At 26.0% G+C, this 19,057-nt stretch overlaps 1 protein-coding gene across 1 annotated transcript in view; it reads right to left on the reverse strand.

Moving 5' to 3' along the window:
* LOC117173918 (peroxidase-like) overlaps positions 1 to 19,057 on the reverse strand; it is a 42,728-nt gene that overhangs the window by 20,312 nt on the left and 3,359 nt on the right. The window lies entirely within an intron of this gene.

Below are 19,057 nucleotides of genomic sequence, written 5' to 3' on the forward strand. Positions count from 1 at the left end.
TTTAGGGTAAATGCAAGGTGGCTGTTTTAATCGAAGAAAAAATTTCCTGGTCATTTTCCGGTTTTCCCCGGTTTGCGAAAATGTTTAACGGTCAATGAAATTTAAAAAATCGAACTCTATTTGAAGGGGGTAGCGAGGTTTCAATAACCTTCTTCAACAACGTTTTTTTGTTATTTATTTTTATTTAACATTTACAAATTTTTAGTATGCCGTAAGGGATGTTATTAACTAGCGGAAAAAAATTTATTTTTTATTTTTCATCAATATCCGGCCAATTTCTGGGCGATCTGATGACGCTATGTTGAAAAACGGTCGCCATGATTTTTCAACTTTGTGTCATCTGAAACACAAAAACCGAAATTTTTCTCGAAGAGCACATAAATGGTTATAGCATGAACCTCAATTATGAAGAAATATTAATTAATAAACAAATTGTGAAAGTTTTAGTGATTTTTCGTTTTTTCTTACTTTTTTTTAACATTAACTAGATCAAATTGTTAATAAACATTAATAAAGAATCAAGATATGTTCTGAGGTCAAAAAGGGTTTCTACCTTATTTCTAAGGATACATAAGGACTGAAAAAGAAAAAATTCGATTTTTTGAACATTTTTAACCTGGCTACCCCATTAAACATTTTTCCATTTAATGTAATAAACAACAAATTAAAGCTTTGAAAGTGGAAGTATTAAATTTCAAACTTTTAAAATTGAAGTTTAAAAGTGTTTCAATTCCACAATTTTAAATTAAATGCAGATCAACTATAAAATTTAAATAAAAGAATCAAGCAATGAACTTCAAAAATTTTCGAATTATACTATTTTTAATAATCTTAAGCTAGAAACATTGAGAATTGACAAATAATTTTTTTTAACATAAAAATTCCCAAATTAAAAGTTAAGTTTTTCTTCCTTGAGAACCTTTAAAATGTCGATAAATCTAGAAGTGGTTTTAAAAGTCTTAGAAAATTCTTCAAGTCAAAAAAAGAATCCTTGAAATTTTAATTTTTAAATAACAATAGAACGTTTATTAATTCTAGAAAAAATTAGAGTAATTTAAAGAGATATTGAGAAGTTTTAGAAAGATTTCAAACAATTAATTTAGAATCTTTTTAAGAATTGAGAAAGGCTTCAAAGAAATAAAAATAAAATTTCTTAAAGTTCCTAGGGAAATTGAAAATGTTTTCTCATTTTGCAAAAAATATTGTAACAGATATTTAAAAATATTTTAAGACATTTCCAAAATTATCAAAAAAGAACCTGAAACATTTTAAGGATTTTTTTTAAATTGCAGGATTTTCCAAAAATTGTAGGATAAATTCGATTCATTTTAAAGTGTATTTACAAGTTCTAAAAAAATGTAAGCACACTCCGTTTAAATTATCTAAAATCAACTCAAGTTTTTAATTAATTTTGAATCTTTTTAACATTTCTAAATATCTCTTAAAATTATCCAATTTTTTCTACGAATAAGAAATGTTTAATTGTTATTTATACGTCAAAATTTAACAATTTCACTTACAAATTAAACATTTTTAAAACAGAACAATTAAGATTGTAACTTTAAGAGTTTGAAAGCACTTCGGAATTCTAGAGATTCAAATATTTGTTTTTAATTTACTTGTCTGAAACAAACACTGAAATATTGCTAAATATGAAATACTTATTATTATTCTAAATTACAATTTTTCAAATTTAATGGGTTAAAAATGGAATTATTTAGACTTAAACAATATTTTTAATTTAATAAAATAGTTTATGAAGTTCGAACCGCACGTTTACATATTTCAATGACTACACAAAATTAATAAAAATATTAAATCAATAAATTTATTTATTAAATTTAATATAAAAAATAATATACCTAAGAAGATGAATTTTCAAGTAAAACTATAATTTTTCGAAAAGAAAACTTTCCAACAAAATTATTCAATTTTAAATTTTAGAAACGAATTTTAAGTTAAAGCAAAAATATTGTATCAAAAATTGACTAGTTAAATGTTTGGATAAAAAATTGAATTTTCAACAAAATAGTTCAATTTTCAAACAAAGAAATCACCTTTCAAGTAAAAAAGTTTAATTTTCAACGAAAAATAGAACAGTTAAATTTTGAGTTTCAAAACTTCATTTTGAATAATGAAAAAAATCGAATTTAAAACAAAAAAGGGAAATTTTCCAACAGAACAAAAAAATTATTACTCACAAAAAAACAAAGTTTTAACAAAATATTAAAATTTTGAAGAAAAAAAATTAATTTGAATACAAATAATTTAATGTTCAAACCAATCATTTTCTACCGAAAACCTAAATTCAACATTTAAAAAATCAAGCTTGTAACAATAAACAAACGAATTTCGAACAAAATGGATCAATTTTTAATGAAAAACGGATACATTATTAGTTTAAAAAATAAATATGCAACAAAGAAAAAGTTTTCAGAAGAATAGTTCAATTTTCGATTTTAGAAACGAATTTTAAGTTAAAGCAAAAATATTGAATTAAAAATGGACTAGTTAAATGTTTGGATAAAAAATTGAATTTTCAACAAAATAGTTCAATTTTCAAACAAAGAAATCACCTTTCAAGTAAAAAAGTTTAATTTTCAACGAAAAATAGAAAAGTTAAATTTTGAGTTTCAAAACTTCATTTTGAATAAAGAAAAAAATCGAATTTAAAACAAAAAAGGGAAATTTTCCAACAGAACAAAAAAAATTATTACTCACAAAAAAACAAAGTTTTAACAAAATATTAAAATTTTCAAGAAAAAAATTTAATTTGAATACAAATAATTCAATGTTTAAACCAATAATTTTCTACCGAAAACCTAAATTCATTATTAAAAAAATCAAGCTTGTTACAATAAACAAACGAATTTCAGACAAAATAGATGAATTTTCAACGAAAAACGAATACATTATTAGTTTAAAAAATAAATATACAACAAAGAAAAAGTTTTCAGTAAAATAGTTCAATTTGCAACAAAATACATAAACTTTCAATCATATAGAACATTTTTTATCGGAAGATGAAACAATAAGAATAATTTTCTACCAAAAAAGATGGATTTTTAACTGAGAAAGATCAATTTTCAAGCAAAAAAATGTCAACCAAATTTTTCAAGTTTCAAATTTAAAAAGTTTCAGTCGAAGATGATACATTTAAATTTTCAATATAAAAAATTAATTTTCACCAAACAAGCACTTGAATTTTAAACAAAATAGTCTAATTTTCAACAACAGAAGGAAAAGAATTTTTAACCAAAATAGATGAATTTTCGAACAAGGAGAATAATTTAATTCCAAAAATGAATTTTCAACTGAAAACGGTTAAATTTCAAGCAAAAAGAACAAAAAAATTAGAATGAAATAGTTCAATTTTCAATGAAAAAATAATTAAATATTCAACTAGAAAAGATAAGTTTAAAAAAAAAAGTTATACAACTAAGTTGCCGATTAATTTTTTTTTTAACCCAAAAACAATCAAATTCTTAACAAAATAGTTGAACCATAAATAAAAAAATTAATTTCTAACTTCAACAGATGGATTTTTAAAAAAGAAGAATAATTTTTTTTAAATCAGGAACTCTTAACTGAAAATGATAATTTCTAAAAACAAAAATGTGAACAAACTTGTTAAATTTTCAACTTTAAAAATGAATATTTGAATTATAAAAATTAGTATTCAAACACGAATGGAAGTTACGTTTTCAGATAAAAAATTTAATTTTCGACAAACTAGTTTAATTTTCAGTAGAAGAAATGCATTTTCAATTGAAAAAATAAATAAAATCTAGATCAAAAATAAAACAGTTAAATTTTTAATTCAAAAAATTAATTTTGAACAACAAAAAAAACAATCCAATTCACAACAGAATAGTTAAATTTCTAAACACAACAGTAAATGTACAAACAAAATGAATAATATTCTAATAAAAAGATAAATGTTCTAACAATTAAATTAATTTTCTCTAAAAACGACCAATTCTAAGCTAAAGACGAAAGCAATTTTCAACTTTAGAAATGAATTTTGATTTAAAAAATAAGTATTCAACCAAAAATGGGATAGTTAAAATTTTCGGATGAAAGATTGATTTTTCAACAAAGTAGTTCCATTTTCTACGAAAGAAGTTAATTTTCAACTAAAAAATTTTCACAGTTTTGTGCCTACTAGGGAACAGTTAAATTTTTAGTTAAAAAAATTGATTAGGAAAAAATTGAATTTACAACAAAATAGTTACATTTTTAACCAAAGAAATAAATTTACAAACATGAAGAATAATATTCTTCCAAAAAAAAAAATATATTCATCAAAATACATGAGTTTTCAACTAAAAAAAATGGGTTTCGACCAAAAATGGAATAGTTATATTTTCAGTTCAAAAAGTCAATTTTTAACGAGAAAGGATTTCTAAGTGCAAAAAGAAAAAAAGATCAACTTTTTTTAAAATTCGTATTTTAAAATGGAATACTTTAACATAACAGTTGACTTTTTTTTTGCAAAACCGCTAAATTTCCAAACCAAATACCTGAATTTCTAACAGAAAAGTTCATTTTAAATCAAATAAAAAATTTTTCAACACAAAAAGGTGAAACCTCAATCAAAAAAATATAATAATAAAACTTTCAAACTAAAAAGGATTGTATTCTATAAAAATAAGTTGGACTTTCTTATTGGTTTCTATGAATAATTCAGTTTGCATTTATGGCGAGGAACGAGAACAATTGTTTTAAATAAACATTTAAATTCATTAAGCTAAAAACTCGTCTTTAGTTGACAAATTCATCTATCTGGTTACAATTTTTTGGTAAATTCGTTTAAAAAAAAATGTGTGTTGGAAATGCTACGATGGCATTCATGGGTGAAAATTCACCTATTTTATGTATAATTCATTTTTTTATTAAAAAATTAATTTTTTTTTTAAATTTCTCTCTTTTTTTTAGAAAACCATTTGTTTCAAATGTACTTTCAATGTTTAAAAATTCATTGTTTTTTCGCTGAACGAATTTTTTTGCTTTTTTATTATTTTTTTTACTGAAAATGAAACAATTCCATTTTTTGTTACAAATTTATCGATTTTAATTTAAAGTCAAGCATGTATATGGTTAAAAATTATATTTTTTAGTTGAAAATTCTTTATTTTCGTCGAAAATTAAAGCTTTTGGATAAAAACATAACTATTACATTTTTGTTTAAATACTTTTTTGTTTAGTTTTAATATTCATTTCTAAGTTAAAATTTTGACAATTTTGTTGGTTTTTTTCACAATTTATTTCTTTCAGGTAAAAATTCTTCTTTTTTAGTCAAAAATTCGTTTATTTTGTTCAAAAATTCGATTCTTTTTTGGTTAAAAAAAATTCTTTCACTGAAATTTAATTGTATGATTTTTGAGTAAAAATTTATCTTTTCTAGTTGAAAATTGATATTTTTTTCCGTTAAAGATTGAACAATTGCTTAAATTTTTTTAGCTTGAAAATTGACTCTTTTCAGTCAAAAGTTTATTATTTTTTGTATTAAATTATACTTCTTCTTAGAAAAAAGCATTTGTTTTTTTTAAATATGACATATTTTGTCTTTTTTTAAATTCTAATATTTTATTGAAAATTAATTTTTGGAATCAAAAAATTTAACTGTATCATTTTCTGTTGCGAATGTATTTTTTTAATTAATAAATGTGTTGTTTTTTTTGCAAGAAAATTGACCGTGTTCAGTTAAAAATTTATCTTTTTTGGTAAAAAATTCTTCTTCTTTAAAGTTCATATATTTGAATTGAGAATTCATTTATTTCGTTAAAAATGCATCTTTTTATTAAAATGTCTTTTCTGATTATTTAATATGATTTCTTTAGGTAAAAATAAAACATTCCATTTTTCGCTAAAATGTATCATTTTAGTAGAAAATTCAATTATATGGTTGAAGGTTCATGTATTTTGTTAAAAATTAAACTATTTTGCTGAGCAGCTTTTTTCTGTAAATTTATTTTTTTAACTGATAATGTAATCATTTTGCATTGAAAATTTATCTTTTTTTTTAAATTATTTTTTTTTGTTTTAAAATAGATTTATAAAATTTTGAATTTCTGTTTGAGGTACAAAGTTATTAGTTTAAAAATTAAATTATTTGTTTTCTAATTCAATTTTTTGTTTGAGAAGTAAAATATGTTGTTGAAACTTTTTGTTTTGTGGGCAATAATTATTTTTTTACTAAAAATGTAACTATGTGGTTAAGAATTCATTTAATTTGTATAAAAATTGTATTTTTGGAAGAATATTAGCCTTTTTCTACGTTAATTCGTTTCTTTGTTTGAAAATTTCACTATTTTGATTTAAATTTGATTGTGTTTTTAAATTCAAAAATAATCTTTTGAATTTAAAATTTAACTTTTCCATTTTTTGTTCAAAATTATTATTTTTACCTACAAATTAATTGCTTCGGTTGAAAATTGAATTACGTTGTTAAAAATTCATTTTTTTCATCAGAAAATTTAACTAATCCATTTTTCGTTTAATACTTATTGTTTTGGTTGAAAATTCTTTTCTAAAATTGAAAATTTAACAATTTTGTTCAAATTCTTTCATTTCTTAAAAACAAATTTTATACTAAAACTATTACTAAGATATCCAGCACAAAATTCGAAACATTTTAGGCCCTGAAATCTTGTTCTCTATATATATTTACATACAGTAAATGATATTCTCCTCTTCTCAACAAATCTTATGATTCTATGGTAAATCAGGATTTTAAAACCAGAATAAATTTGAGGAGCAGCTGATTGGATCGTCTATCATGAAGTCGGGCGAGCTCGTATTTGTGCTCGCGCATTTTCGACTTTACACGAGGCTGGTCTTCGTAGCAGAAAAGGGAGGGGGAGCTTCTCCCTCCATTTTTGTGTCGTTTTACTTCTCGCCAATTCTTAGATCGTTTTTGCTCTCGCGTGTTTGACGTGGCTTTCGCACACGTTTTTTTTTAGTCCGCTTTGGTCACGGTGAACACCGAACAAAATCTCATAACTGAGCTTGGTCACGTGATCTCTACTTTATCGACTTTGAAATTTTACTTCTTTCTCCCTTAGAAATTGCTAAAAATGCTCAAAAATTATAAGAGGTTATCCCAGTGGACACAAAATTGGGCGACGTCTGCACGCCATCGTTACGATATCTTTACGACAACTTTACGACATCCTATTTCCATGTCGTTAAGGTATCTTTACGATATCGTAAATAAGTCGTATGGATGTATTTACGATATCGCAAAGACGCGGAAACGACATGGACATAGGATGTCGCAAAGTTGTCGTAAAGAAGTAACGATGACGTAAAGACGTCGCCAAATTTTGTGCCCACTGGGATGTGTGTGCAGATACTTATTTGTTGATTTGCAACAAATGCTCAAATGTTATTTTTTATTCCAAAAATTGCCTGCAAAGTGGTACAACTCGAATAGTAACATCCTATTTTATCAATTTATAAATAAACTTTCTATGAAACTATAAGCATATTTAGGTTACAAGCGTTCTTTAGCGCTATTTATTTCATCTCTTAAAGTCTACCCGGTATGCACAACGTTTGGCGATGTCTTTAGGACATCGTTACGACATCTTTACGACATCCTATGTACACGTCGTTTCGGTGTCTTTGCGATATCGTAAAGACATCATCAGATCATACGACTTATTTACGATATCGTAAAGACACCTTAACGACATGGACATAGGATGTCGTAAAGATGTCGTAAATATGTCGTAACGATGTCGTGAAGACGTCGCCAAATCTCAGTCCTTGTGAACGTAATAAGCACTAAAAAAATTTAAATAATTTCACACATTTATTTTTTACTTGAATAATTTTTTGCAAAATTATTAGTCGAACTAAATATAAAAACGCAATTTAGGGCTTCATTTCCTATATTCTAAATATTGAGAGCGATATATAATTGAATTTAGCTATGGTGAACACCAAAAAAAAATTTCATGACGAAGAATGGTTTAGTCACGTGGTCACCGTTGAACATGCTCTTAAATCGAGTGAATAATTAATGTCCACCTTCTCACTTCGCTGCCCTACTTGTTGCTATCTGATCAAAATTGGTTTACATTTGGTTCGGAAAGTTATAACTAGGTTAGATACTTTTCATCAGCTTGAAAATATTTGTACAATTTGAAAATGACTGATTTTTAACGTTTTAGTTTATAGATGCTAATTCAAGAATGCTTCAATTAAAAAAAAAAGTTTTAAATTGTTTAATTTTCGTAGCTTTAAGTATTAATTCGTTATTTTAAAAAGTTTTTAATTGCAAAGTATGTCGTTGTCATGCTATCGGTCTTTAAATATCAAACTTTTATAAAGTAAGAATAACACATGTTTCTCAGCCGCTAAAATTAGAAAAGTGAAAACATTATAAAAAAAAAAATTCAAGTGGGAAGAAGGAATAACATAATTGTTCTTATCTAGTTTTCTCTCACATACATTTTTAATCAGCGGTTTTTACACAAAATAATGAAAATATAGTAAGGACTTCATCGGAATTCTTTAATTATTTATATGCGAAAATTTTCAAAAATGCTTACACTTGAATTTAAACATTCATAAAAATTTGAAGATGACAACTGGATAAGAAAAATAATGGAAAATTAAAACGGTGCATTGAAAATTGAATGGATTTATATTTTTAAATGTTTAAAAATATTGAACACTATAAACTTTATTGGAAAGAAACACTGACGTTTCAAATTATTATTTTATTCTTTAATTTGAATGCTTATATCTCAAAACTGCCCAATTTTTAGTTAAATATTGAGAATAAAAAATCATTTAAAATTGAAAATGTATTATATTCGAAAATTAAAAAAATGTATGATAGTAATTTTATAGCAAGTGCTAAAAATAAAAAGATTTAAATTAAAAATTTAATAATCGTATTGTGTAAAATTAAGACAGATTAAAATAAAACTCTGAAATAAATACAACATCATTAAAGAATTTATTTCATTTAGAATATTCACAATTTTAGTGTTCTGAATTTTCGAACTGTAAGTTAAATTTTCAATTTTTCCCAGTCATGAGCTTTAATTTTTACAATAAAAATGGTGAAATTTTAAAAACTATAGAATTAACAATTTAAACATTTTTAATTCTAGAATGATTAAATTAAATTTTGAGATTTTTTAATTCAATATAAAATTGTTCATTTTTAAACGCTTTAAATAAAAATTGGAGACAACTTCAACTCCTTTCTCATGAAATTATCCAATTTTCAACTGCTTAGCCTGAAAATTTAAAATATTAGAGCTTCTGATTAAACATTTTTCAATTAAAAAATGTTAATATTAAATTATTCAATATCAAATGCTATTATTAAAATATTATGTAATTTCAATTCATTCTTATTCCATCTGAAATATTGTGCTTGGTCAAAATTTCACCTAATTCAAAAGATTTTAAATTGTAAGAAAAAAAATGTTTATAAAAATGAATACTTTTGTAATAAATGTTTATCGAAAATTGTCTGTTGTTATAACAATGAATGAGCCTTGAAGAAATTTAATTGCTCAAATAAAATTTTCACATTCTCTAATTAACATTAAAAGCTTCTTTTTTTTATAAAATCATTGAAAAATTAATTGCACAAAAAAACAGATGAATTTTAGAAAAAAAGTTATTTTCAAGGTTTTAAAACAATTTGTTTAAAAATTTAAGGTATGAAGAAACTCATAAAACTGCAATTTTTCTAAAAAAATACGTGAACTCAATTAATAAATTAGTATAAATAACAAATTGTATTGTACAAAATTAATATTAATACTATATAAAAAATTATCTGGAATAAAAGATTTTCCAATACATCTAATTTATATAATTTTTTTCGAACAATAGAAAATAAAACAAAAAAAAATAATAATCATGTCTTTATTATATTATATAGTGTCAAGTGACATTTAGAGTGTTGAGATATATTGTTTTTAACTAAAAAATAAGATTTTTGTTTTTCAAAAATGCAGGTTTTTTTAGAGAATTTTTTATTTTGCAAATTTTTAGAAATTTTTTTGCTTACCCATTTTGTTGAGCGGTTACCCTTACTATGAGTGATAGCAGGATCGAAAAATATATTTTAATCATTTTAAAATGTTTTTAAAACAGTATCGGACGATTTTTAAGAAAACTGTCAAAATAGTATAATCGAAAATGTGTAACGACTTATAGTGGAACGAGTCTGATGCACAATGAACCAGGTTTTTTTTTTCATTAGAATTATTGTGAATAAATTATTGTAGTTTCAAAAATATTGACTTAGAAAACATGAATTTCGTTTGATTCTATAATGATAGACATTTTATGATAATTTTATTCTTGAGCGGCAAACCATCGCACATGTAAAACACGAATTTTTTATCGTCTATTTTAAATTATAAAAGTTTTAGTTACGCGACAATATTTTTTTCTGCATAATTTATTTTATTCTTTTATTGATTACAATCAGCGGGAAATCTAAAAATATATATTTTTAAAATCATTTTAATTAATTATGTAAAATAAAAAACAAATCTCATTACGAACATAAGAATTTATTATTACTATTACTATTACTATTATTGTTATTTTAATTTTTTCTAATTTAAAAACATTTAAAATTTTTATTTTAAAAATTCAAAATTTGGTTGATTTTGTTTGAAAAAAATACCTTTGGTTTCAAAATTAATCTTCCTGACTGAAAATGAGTTTTTTTTCAAATTAACTTTGTTAATTAGGAAAAATTAACTTTTTCTCACATTTTTTATAAACATTTATTATAACTTACTTTTATTTTTTTCGTCAAAAACTTGTTTCGCTAACTGAAACTACTGAATTCTATTTTTGATTTTTTTTATATCTGTTTTAGTTTGAAATAGATTTATTTTATTAAAAATTTGTTTTGTTTTTGGTAGAAATTTATAATTAAATTAATCATAATTAAATTTGTACTTTATTCTATATTATTATTAAGTGTATTAAAGAACTAAAATAGCATAACGTTAAAAGTTTCTCACTTTAAGAATGAAACTCATAATAAAAAGTTTAAACTTTTAAATAGAAATCACCACCTTCTTAACATAATAATTAAAATATAATGTTTGTTTAAAAAGCAGGAATTTGCTTCAGTTTGTTTCAAAATTAATTCCTTCAAATGAAAATTTGAATGTCCATTTTTTGGTTAAAAATTAATATATTCTTGTTCAAAATTCCACAATTTGGATACAATTTTGTCGTTGTTAATTGCAAATTTAAATTCAACTATTTCGTTGAAAATCCAAATTTTTTGTTATAAAAGTATTTTTTTGGGTACAAAATTATCTTTTTCTTCGCAAGTAAATCTTCATGCATACAATTTTTTCTATTCGGTTAAAAATTTAAGTATTTCAGTTTAATATTTAAAATTTTAGTTGAAAATTTATTTTTTCGGCTAAAAGTTCATCTCTTTAATAGAAAATAACTTTTTTTATATTTTGACGATTCACCATCCTAATTAAAAACAGTTGAAATTTTCAGTAAAAACCGTAACATTCTACCCATTAAGCAAAGAGAATATTATTAACAATAATAATAGATTGTTAAAACAATTATTTTTGTTAAATTGAATTCATAATTACCTCATTAAAATTGAAAATTGGAAAAAAGCCAGAAATTTCAGAAAAAACTGCATCTTTCTAGCATTGTTCAAATATAATATTATTAATAATAATAATAAATTGTTTGAACAATTAATTTTCTTTACTCCAATTAATTACATAACTTATCTTCATTAAAAATGTGCCTGAAAGTGATTTTTTTCAAACTTCAATTTTTTAGCATTTTTCTAAGTAAATATTATTAACAACAATGATAAATTGTTTAAATAATTACTTTCCTTAACATTGATGAACTATCACTTTACTTCCATCTAATTGAAAATTGGAAAAGTGGAATTTTTTTGAAAATATCGCGACCTTTCCATTCCATTCAGCAATGGGTAAAAACAATAATAAATTGTTTAAACAATTTATGAAACATCTAATTATCAGTATGAAATGATTTTTTATGTGCCAGCCACACTTTGCAAATACTTTGTCCTCAAAATTATCTTCTTAGTTAAAAATTTCATTATTTGGTTGAAAATGTAACCATTTTCTTAAAAGTATTCTTTTTGGTTGCATAATTATCTGTTTTGTTATGAGATCGTCTTTCTGGGTTAAAAATTCAACTGTTCGTAGAACATTAACCTTTTGTTTAAAATTCATATTTTTTGGCTTAATATTAAATATAATATTTTTTTGTTTAAGAGAACTGAAATGTTTTCTGGACGAAAATTCAACTATTTTGTTAAATTTTTTTTCCTAGAAAATTCATTTATTTAAAAAGAAATTTCATCTTTCTAGGATAAAGATGCAACTGCTTGATTAAAAATTAAAATGTTTAGACAAATATTCATACTTTTGGTAGAAAATTCTACTGTTTTGATGAAATTGTTACTAGTTCGTAGAAAATTTACTTTTTGTTTAAAGTTTATATTTTTTTCTTGAAAGATGAACTGAAACCTTTTCTGGCTGAAAGTTGAACTTTTGAAAAAAGTTGACAGTTTTTTATTAAAAATTCATCTGTTTTAGTACATGTTTCATTTTCGTGGATAAAAATGCAACTATTGGGTAGAGAATTCATTTATTTTTTTATTTCATCCTTTTTGGCTGACAATATTCATCTTTTAGCATTGAATTTTTTTTTGTAGAAACTTATTCATGGTTAAAGGAAAATCATATTTTGATCCTGAAAAATTAACTGGAATCTTTTTTGGGTGAAAATTCAACTACTTAAAAAAAATTTAATTAAAAATTCATCTATTTTAAGAGAAATTTAATCTTTTATGGATAAAAATATAACTATTTGGTAGAGAATCCTAAAGTTTTGTTCAAGCTTTAACCTGTTTGGTTAAAAATTAGTCTTTTTGGATTGAAAATTAAAGAATTCATCTATTTTAGCGAAATTTTAATTTTTTTAAATGAAAATCCAACTTATTGGTTAAAAATGTATCTTCTTTGTATTTAACTATTTTATTTGAATGATTTGGTTGCATCACTTTGTTAAAATATCATTATTTTAAAGATTTATATTCTTAGTAACAATTCATCTATTTTGCCTGTGTACTGTCGGTAAAGTTGCACTCCTCTTGGCGGGAATTTTAAATTAGAATAAAAATGCAATTTGTTTTTTTAATTTTCTAATTATTTATTGACATATCTTACTTGGTTTCGGAATAGGAAAACTGTGGACAATGATACCCGCTGATAAAAATGGATAATAATTTTCTAATTAAAAAAATATATTTATTGTTTTTTCAACATATCTTGTTGTGTTGTAACGTACAAAACACATATGGAAATAGCGCATTACGTGGAATCGTATAATTATTATTTATTAAATTATTTATTATTACTATTATTATGCAATTAATTTAATTAATTCAATCAATTATCTAAACAGGAGACGTCAAATAATTGAATAATTAAATAAATACATATAATAATAATTCAATTGATTTTTTACATTGAATCTCTTGGAGGGCACTATCTCGATATCTAAGAATAATGAATCTTTGCGAATAAGGACGTAGAAAAATGTTTGAAACTTTGTTCTGAAAAAATTGGTCACTAAATTCAACGTCTGCTGTGTACAATAATTTCTATTATATATTTCGATTTGAAAACGACGATTGTTTTTAAATTCCTACAAAAATCTGCTGATATTGGTATTTTCAATAAGAAATTGATGCGATTAATATTAGTGTTCTACAAAGCAAAAATAGGTTGTACAATACTTACCTTATTTATACGATTATACTTAATGCGACATTTTTATACGTGTTTTGCGCGTTACAACACAAAAAGTTATGTAAATAAATCAATAAATATGTTTTTAAATTAAAAAATTACTATCAATTTTTATCAGCGAGTTCACGGCGGTATCCTTTTATCGGTTTTCACAGTTTTCCTATTCCGAAGCCAAGTAAGACATGTCAATAAACAATTACAAAATTAAGAATACAAATCGAATTTTCATTCTAATTTAAAATTCCCGCCAGGGGGAGTGAAACTTTACCGACAGTACACATGCTTGGTAGTACGATCAAGTAACGCTGAGCGATCAGCGCCAAACAGCTGTCAGTTGCTTTGGTCTCCAATCATGTAGTATGGTAAACTGCTTATGGTGACGAAATGATGTTTAAAGTGCATTTTTAAAACCTCAAAACCGAATTATAATTGACAGCTAGTAAGCTTTGAGTGTCGCATAGATTTCGTCATTTTTGTGTGCCCTTTTCCAGAAGTCCTAAGACTTATTTGTTCCAATTTTTTGGAATTATAAACTTTTTTTCAAAGTATAAATGTGTGTGCTTCCATTCAGCGTGATTGTGAAGTTTGATATTGTGTTTGTAGGCTTACGGAGTGTTTTCACTTTACTCATTCTCAGCTCAACTTCTGGAAACGAAACCTTTTTAGTTTCCAGAAATGTTGAGCTAGTTATTGCTAGTAAAATTAGACAGGGTGTCCGAAAACATTTTCAAAATCCTGGATCATTATTATTCAAATACTAGCATTTTAATCTTATACTGCATTTAGCATACAGTCTTTCATTGTTGGAATAAAACATTATTTCAAACACAATTTAAAATTTTTTAATTTATTAATTTATTTTAAACAACAAATGTATTTTCTACTATAAAAGATGGCTGTTTAATAAAATACTTTTATTTTCAACAAAATCAATACATTTTTTACATACTAGTTAAATTTTCCATCTAAAAAAATAAACCCAAACTCAAAAGTGTAATCATTAATATTTCAGTGAAAAAATATATAAACCAAAATGACAAATTTTCAACAAATAAAGATTTTTCACTCATGAAAAAAATGAAACATTTTCTAAATTGTTGAACTTTTAAGCCAAAAGATTATTTTCCCTTACCAAAATTTAATTTAAATATATATACATTAATTCATCAAAAAATTAATTTTCCACGAAACTGATGCATTTTTATTTTAAAAAAGCATGAAATTTTAGGCAATATAGTTCAACTTTTACCCAATCAGTTGAATTTTCAATTTGAAAAAATGAAACTGCTACTGAAACACATGAATTTTTAAATCAAAAAGATAAGTTTTCAAAAAAATAGTTGAATTTTCTGTTTGGAAAGATTTCAGTTGACTTTTCATGGTCAGAATATTTATGAATTGAGAATAAAAATTCCCAATATGGATCAGTGAATTTAAACAATCCAAACAAGAGGAATAAAAGGTAGAAAATTCTAAAAATTATAAATCAAATAGGCTCGTCAACAAAAAGCCAAATAATATCAATAAGTTTAAATGATGTTAGGAGAATGATCAAAAATTCTGTAATGGCTAACAGTGCATGAAAGTTTGCACAGAATGGCATTTCATTCGTAGAAGCTTCCGAATTTAAAAAGTTTCAGCGTTTACTTATTGAAGGGAAGAATTGATTAATGATTATTTAGCGCTTGGTACGAGGAAATTGCCATCAATAACGCAAAAATCAACACGAATAATCCAAAACACAATTTGGTTTTCGCTTCTGGGGACGCATTTATTCTTTTTTGTCTACCTGAAATTTTAAGAATAATATTTAAAATTTGAAATTGAATAAGTAGCTAAATTAATATGTTGACCATTCATGCAATGATAGACACTGGATTTAGTGATAATTATATATCAAACGAATTTTTGATTGAAAATCATTTTAAAATTAAAGGGCTAAAAATTGTGAAGAGTGAATTACGAGTCGATAACAATTGGGAGCCTCAAGTTGAGGGAAAATTTTTCTTTTTTTTAATTACAAATAATAAATTATTACGTTTCAGATTTATCGTTCTTCCAAGATTGGTCTCGACGTGCATACTCGGTACCAGTTTCCTGGCAAGGACACAATAAATTGTCGATAGATCCGAATTCTCTTGGATTAATCCGTTGAGAAGGAAATGTCGAAACAATTAAATTTGGGAGGTAAAATTATTAAAAGTTAGGAATGGAAAAGAGGGTTATTCTAAATCCAGGAGTCAGTTTAAATACAAAAAAATGCTATTAAATTGATAAGTGTCACGAAGTCGCAGTTCTAGCCTTCCTCAGCATTTTGTCGAGGATCGCCGCTGTATCCTTGACCAAATCCTTGAATTGGCTCATCCCAAGTTTGAATTGAGTCGTTTCGTAGTTATTCAAATTCTTTGAGATGAGCAGAGCTTGACAAAAGTCTCTGCGAGGTGGATCTCAAGGCTTTGTTGAATAAGCACAAACGAAATCGTTTGGATGCTGCAAAACGCTCTTTTGTGATGCTTGAAGATGAAGGAAATAAAATTTATTACCGAATCGCGATTGGGGAAGAAATATAGGTTCATCAAAACACTACAAAAACCAGAGGCAGAGCATGGTCTGGAAAAGTGAAAAGTGGCCTTGAAATGGTCCAGAAAAGACCGCCAAAACAAGTCAAAATTGAGACGTCAGCTGGGAAAATGTTGGCAATGGTATTTTAGTACAGCAAGAGAGTACTGTAGGTCGAATATCTGCTTAAAGATGAAAGAATAAATACCACTAGATTTTGTGAGGCGTTAGAAAAACGGATAACTCGAAATCGACCTCGACTTTTGACGACAGAAGTGCTCCTTCATCACGACAACGCCAGGCCTCATTCCACAAAATTGACTTAAGACCTGGTAACCAATTTGATTGGGAATTTTTTTTCCCAATTTTCATATTCCCTAGACCTATTCTCGAGTAACTGCCACCTTCTCCTGTCGAGTAAAAAATTTTTGCAGGGGAAACGGTTCTAGAATGATGACGAAGTCAAGAGCGCCGTTGATGACTGGCTGCGAAATTTGTAACCAGCAGTGGTATGCTATGCGTATCAACAAAGTCTCATCCTGCTTCACAAATCGCCAGGAAAGAATCGGTGACTATTTGGAAAAATTATTTAGATCCGTAGCTTTCCAACCATGTAAATTTTTCTTAAATAAATAATTTTTTTCGATTCTTTCCAAAATATGGAAACTTACTTTTGGGATGATCCTCGTAAGTTGCTCACACGGAGTCTGGCATAATTAGAATGATTTTTATCAACGAAAGGGAAATATTCACGTAAATACTAAGGATCGTGATTTCTAGATATTGTAAAGAGAAAAATGCCAATAAAGAATTGTTAAGGCAAGCAACTTTTGTTTTATTATTTTTTTCGAAACTTGCTTCGTTTGTCCAAAAATTTCAATCTTGTTTTTCAAGGATAAAACTAAAACTACGGGTCCCATGAAAAAGTGACCATTAACACATTTGATGACCTTCATTAGTTAGATAATTTTCTTCAATTTATCCTTTTTCATAGCTTGCATAGTGCAAGGACAAGAAGTTTACACAAAATCTAATAATCGGAGACACTTTGCACTATATGTGTCAAAGCGTGGCATCACTACTCTTGGTTACAGCAAACTTTTCAGTGCATCGCTCGTGTCAAAGAGTGCTTGAAAAAAGTTTCGTGCTATCGCTTTGTTTTTAGTACATTGAAAAATTTTGTATCATTCGTAATAAAGGTCTTGAAAATCGGACGGGAAACACGTCAATGTCAAATTAAGTATATATTTATATTATGTAGTTGACCGTCAATAAGGTTCTGAAGGGAAAATTTCAAATTCTAATCTGTTTGTATGTAACGTGTAGTGATATAAAATGACTCTTGTATTCTATCACTCAAAAAAAATTGAATAAATAAAGAAGATGGATTTCATATTTGTTCAGAAAAAATTATTTTTCCATAAATTTCGCTGATATTCACCAGTGTCCCAACCCTGACAGCAAGCCCCAACCCTGGCAGCAAGCCCCAACCCTGACTACATTTATATTTTAATAGCCTTTTTTTAATGGTGCGCGTTGATTTGTCGAACGTAAAACTTTCTTGTCATCGTCTTAACTTTCAAATGAGATGGAAAAATCGAGGAATTTCTAATTTAATTAAAATTTATAGACCAAAGTCCAAAAGTGTCTCAACCCTGACGACCTTCCCCTATATATTCTGAATCTACTGCATTTCAAATTACGATAACCCTATCTACGGGTCTTTAATTGTCAACGTTTTGAGATCCCCTGAGTCAGAAAAAATAGGTTTGACGAAAATGTCTGTTGGTCTGTCTATAATCTGACGACAAGATCAATTTCGGAGGCATTTTTTTATTTAAATTTCCTCTCGCACACTGGTTTGTGTTCCAAAAATAGACGTCAAGTTCGTTAATCAGCCTTCTACTGCCCAAGTTTATGGTTTTAGCCATGGAAAATTCCCACAAAACTACCCAGTGGGCACAAAGTTTGGCGACGTCTTCACGACATCGTTAGGACATCTCTACGATAACTTTACGACAAACTATGTCCATGTCGTTAAGGTGTCTTTACGATATCGTAAATAAGTCGCATGATCTGACGATCTCTTTACGACATTCTAAAGACAGCGAAACGACAAGGACATAGGATGTCGTAAAGTTGTCGTGAAGATGTCGTAACTATGTCGTAAAGAGTTCGCCAAATTTTGTGCCCACTGGGTACGCAAGACACAGTAAAAATAAGAGATACCAAAATTATTTGATTTCAAATGTTCCACAAAATTGCTCTGTACTATTTTTCAACAGGAATACTAGTTTTTGTTTCAAACGTGGAAAATGCCATAAAAAAATCGAAAATTACAATTTACAGCCAAACAACGCGAATGACGTTGAAATGGTTCACAGAAAAATTTCTCGACTCGAATAAACCTACGAAACTACTCTTTACGATTTTTTAATAGCACACTCGGTTTGGCGGGAAAATTTGAATTTTTAAATTCTCATATGGATAAAATGAATTGGATTTGTGTGATTTTAACCTTATCTACTTTTCTTAAATCTTCGACGTTTTGAGATCTTCTGAGTCAGAAAAAAATAGGTTCTGCGAACATGTCTGCCTGTCTGTAGTCTAACGAAACAATAACTTTCGAAGGAATTTTTACATTCTCATCAGAGAAGGTATCAGATCTA

The sequence above is a fragment of the Belonocnema kinseyi genome, chromosome 5 (genome assembly GCF_010883055.1).
Source record: "Belonocnema kinseyi isolate 2016_QV_RU_SX_M_011 chromosome 5, B_treatae_v1, whole genome shotgun sequence".
Lineage (NCBI taxonomy): Eukaryota > Metazoa > Arthropoda > Insecta > Hymenoptera > Cynipidae > Belonocnema > Belonocnema kinseyi.